The sequence below is a fragment of the Ciconia boyciana genome, chromosome 5, assembly GCF_034638445.1.
Source record: "Ciconia boyciana chromosome 5, ASM3463844v1, whole genome shotgun sequence".
NCBI lineage: Eukaryota > Metazoa > Chordata > Aves > Ciconiiformes > Ciconiidae > Ciconia > Ciconia boyciana.
In genome coordinates, this window is record NC_132938.1 from 58,959,020 (window position 1) to 58,970,043 (window position 11,024).

Consider the following 11,024-nt stretch of genomic DNA (forward strand, 5'->3'; position numbering starts at 1 on the left):
AGAACGATGCCAAAATAAACTGCTTGAGGTCCCACCTCCCAAGACTCTCAGGAATTCCAGCAGAGACTGATGAGTTAGATTTGGCACCCATTTTGTATTTTAAATATATTATTTTTCCCCTCTAGGTCATGGATATTTAGACAGATGCGTTTAGAGATTTGCAAAAATTAAGGGAATGACAAGGTTAGCTCACTTTGTGTTATCTAAGTGACCAAAAGAACCCAGTCATTGCCACAGCAAGCGAGCAGGACATCAGGGCCCAGCTGTTCTAGGCTGTGATGGAGTTTGTTTTGTTCTTTCTGTTAGTAACACGCTCCGTTCAGCAGAGGTGTTAAGACCCTTATGGCCTCCATTCTTGCCAGTGTCATTCCCTTATAACAATACTTTGTACGTTCGTATTGCCTGAGATGCTAAAGTATTTGCTCAGACCTCGTGAGAGACTGAACTGGGCACCTGATACCACCTGTGAAAATCCCACTTGTAACGGCTACACCTTCATCTCTGTGCTTCTGCTGGAAGCAAAGCTCTTCTCCTAAGCAGAGGTGGCTGCTGTGGCTGCCAGAGAAGGAAAGCCTTTTAATTGAAGTGTTACACCTGAATGACTGTTATCCCTGCAGGAAAAAAAAAAAAAAAAAAGGAAAAAACCCTCTTGGGACCAACAAATAACTAATGAGGCTGTCTACTGAGGAGCAGCAAGAAAAGCATGTCACCTTGTCTTGTTTGGTTTGGCAGAGCTGGAGTGCTTATAAGAGACGAAGCTGCTACAACTTGCCTCCCCTGCTCCCAGAGCTGCGCAGCCTCCGCTGCCAAAAGCACTCTTCCATCGCGGCGCGCGGCAGGTAAGTGTCTGCCAAACGACAAAAGACAAACCTCCTAATGAGCAGCTGAGGGCAGGGTGGGGACTCCAGATAGAGACAAATCTATGTCCCTCAGGAGATCTGGAGCAAACCGATCAGTATAAGAAGTATTTCACTGCTAATTAAGTCTTGATCCTTTGGCTTCACTTAAAACAGTTTGAGAGTATATCAAGTTCGAGAGCAGGTGCTGACTAGCTTGAAAGCGCTGGTCCATCAAATCAGGTAAGGGTTTTATATTCAGAAACTCCCCTAAAAGCGAGACTGTAACTTGCTAAGTGATAGATATACCCAGGCCCTTTCAAGTATAATGCATTATTGACAGAGTTATAATGCTTCTGACTTACTTTTATTCCCCCAAACACTTGCAAAATTCCCCTCTGCTCTGAAAGAGCCTCCTCTGTCTCATGTTCTGTCCTCTTCATTTGTGTGTGTGGAATGAATGCCGAAGGAGACATAGCCAGGTGCAGCTCGGAAATCCCAGGAGTAGTTGCTTCTGCTCTTCCTGCCTTGGTTTGGAATCCACATCCAAACAGGAAAGTCTGATTTTAGAGGAGATGCCACCTCCATTCCGTTGTCTTCAAAACTTGCAAAGGTTAAGAGCAGAAGAAGGTTGGATGCACAGTACATCTTCTCCCCAGGTGCCAGAATATTTAGGGGAGTGGTCACCTTTTATTACTTTATAGGTTTTCATGACTGACCAGAATGAAGGCAGGCCCAGAAAATGTGCAAGTGAAAAATAATTAGTTGCATACGCAGTGGGGAACTGAGATAGAGAGGTCATTAAAAATTTGGGTTATGTTCTTCTGTATCTGAAAAACTTCTTTGTTAATGATCTCTCTGCTACAAAAAACAACAAAGCAGTTTAGAATAAATAAAAAGCTGTACCATGCCTCCCTACTGATATGGCTGCCTGAGGACAGAATGCAGAATGGTACATACGTACAGCAGCTGGAACTACGACCAGCTCCAATTGCTCCCGATCTTAAGTTGCCTTAAAATCATGGCTAAAAGATACATTTTTCTTGTAATTTGCTCTCTGAAATTTGGGTCTCTAACGCTCACTTTAAAAAAAAATCTTTCCAGTGTCATAGTACTGCATTCATGGGGCCAAAAGCGTTTTATACCTACCTCATCAGTTGAATGAAAGGGATATTTAAAAGACAGAAAAACATTTGCAAGTACAGCAGTCATTCTTTTATTATTCCTAGTTGCATTGTCAGTGTTCTGGAAGTGAGTAAGCACTCTAAAATTTCTGGTGTGCCTTCAAATTTCTGCTGCTCATACTGAGAATCCGAACCTGCTATCCTGGTGATCAATACTGGTAGATGGATTTTCTTCATCATAGTAAGGTTTTAAGTAAGATCTTCCCTCAAGTGTTGTGGTGCTGGTATTGTTACCAGTGTGCTTCCAGCCTTGCGGAATTTGGCAGACAGCTGACAGTGGGAAATTTCTTTTCTCTGGAAAGGACAAAAGAAGAAGTGCAGGGATGTTTTCTTCCCCAATATCATGCCTTGTCATGAGAAATCTTTGCATGGCTTTCTCTGTCTCTCCTATTGCTGTGTAGTGCCCTTCTGTGGCTCGAGCTATGTGGTGCTCTCAACACTTTATGAGGTTTTTCACACTGCCGGCTCCTGAACAGTTAACACGAGGCTAGCGGGCCAGCTGCTGTCTAAATTAATAGTGTTGTATGGATGTAATTGGAGGCAAAATTTCACCCTGCAAGAGAGAAACAAACTTAGTCCAATGTGCCTTGTACTGTGCAGCAGATCCGTGTTCTTCAAGCTCCACTAGTAATGTGTCATTCGCCCAAATCACTTATGCTGATTTTGTAATGAGGACTCTTGGTGCCTGCGCTTCCACTCATAGTTCTTTACTACCTGAACAAAGAAATCTTCCTAATTGGACAGAAATAGTGAAAGGATTTCATTTTCTATTGACAGATCCACTATAAACCATCCATTAATTAGTTATGATAGCTACACCTGCTGAAGAATATTTTACTGAGTTTAAACATCATAAGTAAACAGAGTTGCCTGGCATGATGCATGGATAAGTGGTTGAAGTGTAGTGTGACAGAAATTACGATATAGGGCTGCATATCCAGAGCATCCCTATTTAGATCACAGAAAAATAAGCATTAGTGTAGGTACATTGTGATATAGTATCTCTGATATAAAACTGGGTGGTTTCCTGAAGAAATTGGACCTAAATAGTTTGCAAAGTGAAGGACCTGTGGAGGACTCTTGAGAACCTCTGTCATCTGGACCACGACACTATAGGTCCAATGTAGTTGAGGAATTAGCCTATTGTTTTCAGCAGGGGAAGAAAACAAGGGGGTTAGTAAATTAAGCAAAACATCCAACAACATTAGGCCATCAGTTCTGGTGGTTATACCTTTCATTTGCTCTTAATTTGGAACACTGGAAGATTGTTAATGATGTGAGCCCAGAAACAGAAGTTGGGAAGGAAATAAGAACATAAGACTGCGGCTCTCCAGTTAAAATGCGTTTGTGATGTCAGTTCTTCATCCTGCTGTAGTCCCTTTGTGCTCCAGCAGTGAGGAGGAAAGCTGCTTAACATTTGTCTCCATGGGTTTGGTTTTGGGCAGGAAGGACTTGCACATGAGGCTGCAGCCAGGGAACGTGCACCTTCTGACCCAGCGCCTTTGGGGCAGGGCCCAACCTGATAGACTATTTCTGGCTGCAGAGCATCATTGCCTCCTTTCCCGAGGCCCTTTTTGCCAGGTCTTGCCAGAAGCTAGCACGAGAGGTCACAGAGCAAGAGAGAGGCATGTGGGTTAGGAGATCTAAATCTCATATGCAAGAACTGAAACATGGAAAGCGATCTGGCAAGCCCCATGAAGGCATTTTTTTTAGCATACTCAGCCAGTCCAATGTGCCCTTTCAGCACTGCCACTGTACAAGCAGTAATCTGTGGTGCATTGCACTATTTCTTTCTGGTTGCCAGAGTCCCTCTTTAGATCTACTGTAAGTTAGTGAGTCTGAAAGGGGTGAAAAAAAGGCATGAAGTTTACTTAATCTTTTCCTCTTTTCCTCCATTCCTGCATTAGGCAGAGCTTGGCACAGCTTGGTTGAAATGGTGAATTGGTGCCACTGGCTCTATTGCTTTCTGAAGTGGTTAGTGCATGGGTCAAAGATTTGGCATGTCTTAAAACTGACCCATTTAGCATGTCTAAAATTGACCCACTGAGCCCAGACTGCAGTCACACAGAGTGGCTCAGTGAATGCCATGTCAGATATTGCTAGCAGAAATAAGGCGTAAGACCTTTATGCTCACACATCCCTCGGTTAAAAGACCATTCTCACTCGAATTCACTGAATCATCTTCTACACTAGATTCTCATGCATGAGTCTGAAAATAAATTATGCATCCAAATTAGTGTTAGAGACCATTGTATCTTTCCCAGCCAATACTGCCTGAGGCTTTTGACGCTGATCAGGATGTGGATAATTTCCTGTGAAGGTGGAAGAATTGTGAGATACTCTTCAAGTAACAAGAAATAATATTTAAACTGTGGTTGTTCTTATTCTACAAAAGTTTTAAAACATTGTTTGAAGCTGGTGTGCTGGAGGAAGTAAGCTAAAATCAGCTCAATTCTTCTTCACCTGAATTTCAGTCCCTTCCTCGAAAGGGGAGAAAACCCCACACATTGATGTACTGCTATCAGTTTTTGGAGGAACTGAACAAGCCCAGTAGAAATGTTAAGGCAGTCAGCACGCTCCTCACCGCTGTCTTCTGGCCTCTCTCGGGGGTGGATACACAGCACCTCCAAGATATGGCAAATGTCCAGTTGCTTGTGAGGCCACGTCCCCACATTTGAGCTTGGAGCTACCAGCTGGCAGAGGCAGCAGCCCTGTGCTGTCCGGGTGGTTGCAACCAGTGGCTTTGAAGTTCTGCCCTTCAGCTATCTCCTGTTGCATGCAGCTTGTGATACATGAGTCTGTGTCCTGCAGCTGTCACCATTTAAGTCAGCAGGCATTTGAAGCCATGCTGGCCACCCTGGGGAAAGGGGCAAGAGTTGAACAAAGTGTTCATCTTCAATTAAACCATTGGGATGCCAGTGCAGTCTGATTCCCTGCCACTTTCTCCTCTAAAACTAGTCTCATGTTTGAGCTTTTTAATATGAAAGAACAGCTGCCAAGGTCTGCTAGTTAGTATGGGTTTGAACCAAAGGGGAAAATCAGTCAACTGGTTTGTATGTGGGATGAGCTGATTTTTAGGTAGTGATTTCAATGTGCTCCAGCTCCCCTTTAGACTGCTGCCTTCAGTTTGAAACTTTGCTGCTGAATGTTAGAGGAAGCCAACAAGATAATACCCAGGCAGCTAAACCAGCAGAAGAGTTTTGAAATGTTTCCTTGCAGTGAGCCAAATTGAGCTCCAACGTAAGTGCAATTCCTACTAAAGCCAGTTCTGAAACTACAGCTGAAGTCGGGTTGAGACCAGTGGTCCCGCTCTTCATCTTGCATTGCACTATCTGGGTTGTCTTCACCAGAAAAGACTTCATCATGCAAAGATTAAGCAAGAGCAAAATACGACCCACCTGGCTGCTGCACCCATTTAGTCCTGGGCTGCATTTGCTCAATTATCTCTTTTTTGTCTTTCTTGCATATCGAGTATGCCTGCCTGTTTTGAGCCACAACAAAAGCAGTAACAACAGACTTTGACACCTGTGTTTCCTCCAGCTGTGAGTCTCATCTTTTTTCCTGCAAACTACTTTATCTGCTTCAGAATGCGGGGCCAGTTCTCAGAATTACAAATGCTGCTCTGCAACAAATGGTCTCTTCCTTTGCTTTATCTGTACAAGTGTGCGCTTCTCGGTCTTGTTTGACTGTTTCTATGAACTTTATGTGCTGCAGGGTATGCCCCTGACTTATGGAGTGAGTTTCATACAAATTGCATAACAAAACAATTTACAGTGCAGGCTCGCATGTTTAAATCCATGGTTATGTTCTTACGGATCTGACTTTTTCTCTCCCTTACCAGCTGTCCTCCCTTACTGACTAGTGCTGATAACAGCCCTGCTGAGAAAGCAAATGGCAGATAGCAAATTGCTGCTTCTAAAAAAAAAAGGGGGGGGGAGTGAAGAAGCAAAAAGCAAAAGAGGGTCAGAAAAAGTTATTCTAAAATGCAAACTGCTGTTAAGCCTGAGTAACTAGACTGGCAATCTTTGATAAGACTGGAATCATTGCCACTGAAATGAGTGGAAAGTGTTGTTGTCATTCACAGCAGAAGAGCAGCAAAGGAATTTATGGTATGAAAGTTGTCTGACTTCTAGTGCATCTGTATACACCATGTGCTGGGCCACTTGGCAGGCCAGGAGATTACATAAAAAAAAATATCTTGGAAAGTCTTCGGTCTTTGTTTAATATATCAGAAATGCTATTCTTCCATAACCAGAGCAGCAGCTCTGTATTAGAAGTTTTAATACAGGGTAGGGAAATATACCCAGGAGAAATGAAAGCTGTCCTGCTCCCATTTCATGAACTTCCAAAAGGACGCTGAGGATAGAATAAAAAAAATATGGTGGGCAGTAGCATAAGAGTAACTTCTGACCCACACCTTGCTCATTAAAAGTCATTAATGTTTACAAGAAAAGTAGACAACCCAAATAAAATCACATCCTATAGACTTTACATGCTGTATTGCAGCAGGAAAAAATAGTACAGGTAGAAGAAAAGTCATTGCAATGCTCCAGAGGTTGTAGCCAAGAAGCCAGAAATGTGGGATGTAGTTGAAATCTCTTGGACAGCTTTGAAAATCTTACCCTTAGTTTCCAACACTGAACCAAATTTAGGTCAGCCTCATCCACCTGCTTCCCCTCAATGGGTCTGAGCAAGGAATTCTGTATGGGCAGACATGTCTCCCAGCCTAGATAATTAATTCCCTTCATTTATTTTAATTTAATTAAAACAGGAATAATTTTACATCACCAATTAGTTGCCACTATTTTTATTTTTTTTTAGTGCTTGCATTTAAGTCAGCTGGAAAGATCAAATAGACTTGTTCATTTCCCTCTGCTTGTAGTTTTTTTTCGGTCTACTTCCTGTTAAAGTTGTTATGCACACTACCTTTGGCTTTTTATTTAAACTCTACTGTATGTTTTCAACAATATTACTTAAACTGTGTCTAATCCTGCAAGTTTCTTTTGTGGCATTTGTGGTCTGCTGGACTTTCCCTTTTCTTTCATAATTATTTGGAGCCTTTAGCATACATTGGTAACTTCAAATGTGCAAAAGGGTTCACTCTTCTGGTTAGGATTTCTCATACCATACCGTACACCATTTTATAGCCCCAAAACCCAACTTATAAATATGAACAGATAGCAGGTGATTACATTTGGAGAACTGCTACTTCATTGTTTTGGGAATTAATAGGCAGCCTGCGACTCATTTAAGCCAGTCCTTAAAAGCTTTTGTTCTAGCTTATAAGAAAGGGTGATCCTACTTCAAATAACTTCTCAGTCTACCCTCAGCCATTCCATTCTGCATTTTGATCAAAAAAAGCTCAAACTTTGCAAATATACTTAGCTTACCCTGGCATATTTGTGCATAGGTAATAAAAAGCTCATTCCTGACCTGGCTGCATCTTCTAGTCCCTTTATAATACTTTGCTATATAAAGTGCAGAACACATACCAGGCTCAAAAATGTATTTGTAAAGGCCTCATGGTCTTTACATGACTATTTATTAGATGGTTCTTCCCACAACTAACAATAAGAATTAATTCATCAAAAGATATCAAGAGAAAGTTATTTGCATAACGGGTGCATCAGGTAAGCTTGTACTTTTAGAAAAAAGTATTAGCTCATGTATTTTGGCAAACATGGTAAAATTTTTATTATCCCATTACACCCAGTCTGAGAGAGCCTGCACAATTTCATGTACTCTGTGATAGTGTTGCATATACATTTAAAAGCTGTGCATAAGCAGCCTACTTCCTCTTACTGTCATTATTTCACAGTCTGAAAAATGATACTGTCTTCATATAGAATCTCGTGTAACATGATCTGGAAAATATTTACTGTTCTGTTTTTTTGAACCACTTGAATTAAAATGTTATTTTCTTTCCATAGACCTCTGCATCAGGATAATAAAAATACACACAAAAAGTCTCCCTGCTTTATAGGTGGTGAAAACGATTTTTACAGAAGTATATGAGCTTTCATCTCATTTGAATTTTGTAGGACTTTTCTATAAGGACAGAATGTCTGTAAAATATTATGTTACCGAGAAAGGGGATTTTCTGCTTGAACTGTTTTCTGTCAGAGCTAGTTCAGATAGACTGGACAATGAAACTATCTATTGTAAATTACTATTTTTGCATATGTTTCTCTCTGACTTCTCAGCTGGTCCGGCCCACCTCTAATGGGCAATGGCATTGAGAGCTGTGCACTTGCCTCTGGGTCTGTCATGAGGCTTGGCTGGAGCTGGACCTTCTGAGAATTGGCACAGCACACTTTCACACGCTGCAAAAATAATTTCTTGTGCTAATCCCTCGTGGCATTTACATATTACACAAGACCCTCTTTATAGAAGAAAAAACCCAACATTTTCCCATGACCATAGTTAATGCACTGTAAATCTGTGAACTGTTGGATCTGCGAGCCACATCTCAGGATACTTTGTCCTCCAGAAAAAGACTTGATACAGCAGTATGCTCTGTATCAGAGAGGAAAGTTCTGGTGTGGTTAAAACATCAGTTCTAGGCTCGAGAGGTCTGAGTTAAAATTTATGCTCATCTACTGACTGCTGTGTGACCAGTTGTTAGGGCACTACGTAAACACATACCCAAACTAGCTCCCCTTGTGATAGACACAAAATTCAGGAGTTTAAGAACAGCTGCCCTGGCTCAGTCTGAGGGTTCATTGAACCCACTATCCAGGTGGTTATAAGCAGATGCACAGGGAAGGCTAAAAATAAGGAAAGAAATACACTTCCTCCAAATACTCTCCCAATTCCCAACATTTCATAAACCTGATGTGTGGGTTTTTTCTATTTAATAACACTAAATGTCTGTCTCTTCAAGGGCATTGTACAGGTTCCCTGTCAGCCCATGCAAACATTTTCCATCCACAACAGGCTTTTGCAGGGAGTTCTGTAGCAAACAGAACGGTCTTATTTTCCCTGAGCCTTGCTCTTGCCAGTTTCATTTGGTGCTCCTTAGCTCTCACGCTGGAAGAAACAGCGAACAGTCAATTTTTATCCGCCTTTTCCAAGACACACTTTAATTTGCTACACTCTATCATGTATCACCTGTCCAGGTTGTCTCTTTTCCAGGCTGACAAGTCTCAGCCTGCTCAGCTGTCCCTTCAGTTCCATACGGTGGTGGCTCTAATGCTTTTTCACTAGTGGGGATCTTGACAGAAAATTTTGCAGCAAACTTGTGTCTTTGTGTGTGCATGTGCAGATATCTATGTTTATATATAAAATATATATTTTTGTATATAAAACACAATGGAAGTTTAACAGCAGTACTGTACAAAACAAGAATAGTATAGGATATTTATTCTAAAGCTGATATTAATAAGATGAGGTTATTAAATTATTATTCATTGGAAAATGGGAAAAAAGTAACCATTACCTCATAAAGGACTTTGTAGCTTTCTCCTGTGGGCCCCCTTTTTACCTGAATGGCTATGTGCCCATTTCTGTGGAAGTGGGAGCTCCAGCAAAATGCCCACTGAGGGCGACTGCACAGCCAAACGAATGCCCAAGAACTCTGTAATGCGTTTGTTGAACTTGTCTTTCAATATAGACTTTGTTCAATCTTGTTGAGGAGAAGGAAGGCTGAATCTCACTGCTACGCAATAACTTCTCACCACTCACTTCACAAGTGAAATCACAGGCCAGGTGGGGTTTCAGGACCTTCTGACTTTCTCCCGCACAGTGCTTGCGCACTCAGCCTGAGTGCATCACGTCCATCTCTATGACTTTGGGGACAGCTGGGGAAATGCCGCTGAAGGCTACTGTGCACAGACAGCGAACTTGTGATGTGGGGCTTGGTGCTAGTTGCTGCATGGCCGTGCTCTGTGTCAAAGGCAAGCAAAGCTCAGAAAGAATTTACAGATGCTCGGAAGATCTGGTTTCTTTCCCACTGTTCCTAAGGTAGAAGCCACCCTGATTCCTCATTTGAGCTCATCCTTGTTACCCTTGTCTGAGCATTTGAACCTGTTGTTTTTGCAATGAGGGGATAGCACTGCACAGGGCACATAAAGTGTGAGCAAACCATGGATTTATAGATGGTATCTGTAGTGACATAATGGTGTTCTTTGCTAGGAACTGGGACGCTTCCTAATATTTGGTTTGTTTGGGGCTTTTTTGACTGTTCCTGAGTGCTGAACTGATATTTAGGAAAGTAGGCAGTCCAGTGTTTGCAACCCAAGCAGAAAAAAAGCTAGATCCAGTGTGGGCAACAGGATAGAGCATAACCCATTGCAACCTAATGGAGGAAACGAATGCCTGTTCTTTAATAAATAAATAAATTTTTGACAGATAATTTTGCTTAGGTCTCTATTGAATTCATGTAATTTAATAAAAGTATTTTCACAGGTGGATTTGACTAGGATGGAGAGATGGAGCTCAGCTGCTTACTTCAGGACTGGAGGATGGTGGGGAGCAGAGGTGCTTGAGTAGGGTCTGGTTTTGCCTGCCTTCCACATGTATTTATACAGCCATCTCTGCCTTGGTTGGTTCTGAAGCTGTTTTTTTCTGAGATTGTAAAAAGTACCCCCTCTCTGGTGCATCAGTCTTGCTTGTTTACGAACAATATGCAAGGTTCTCCTCTGCTAAAACAGGGTGAAAGTAATAAGGAAAGAGTTGCTGTGGTCTTTAACTGCACCTGTTCCAGGAGTTCTTTTATTTTTCTTCTTTCTTAGAATCAAATTACCAATATCTTAGTCAGTTGCTGATTCAGGAGTGCAGCCATGCTGAAATCCTGTCCCCTTTTTACCTCTGCACAGTCAGAATGAATAACAGTGTGTATTTCCTCCACAAGATGATAAATACATAAAGTACTAGGTGCTTAAATATTTTGGTAACAGGGCACCAGATGAGCATAAAAGATTTTTAGATTATTTTCTTTGTCTCTTTTTTCTTAAGCTCTCATTTTTTATCTTTGTTCCTACTCATGCACCGAGATTTGTGTGCC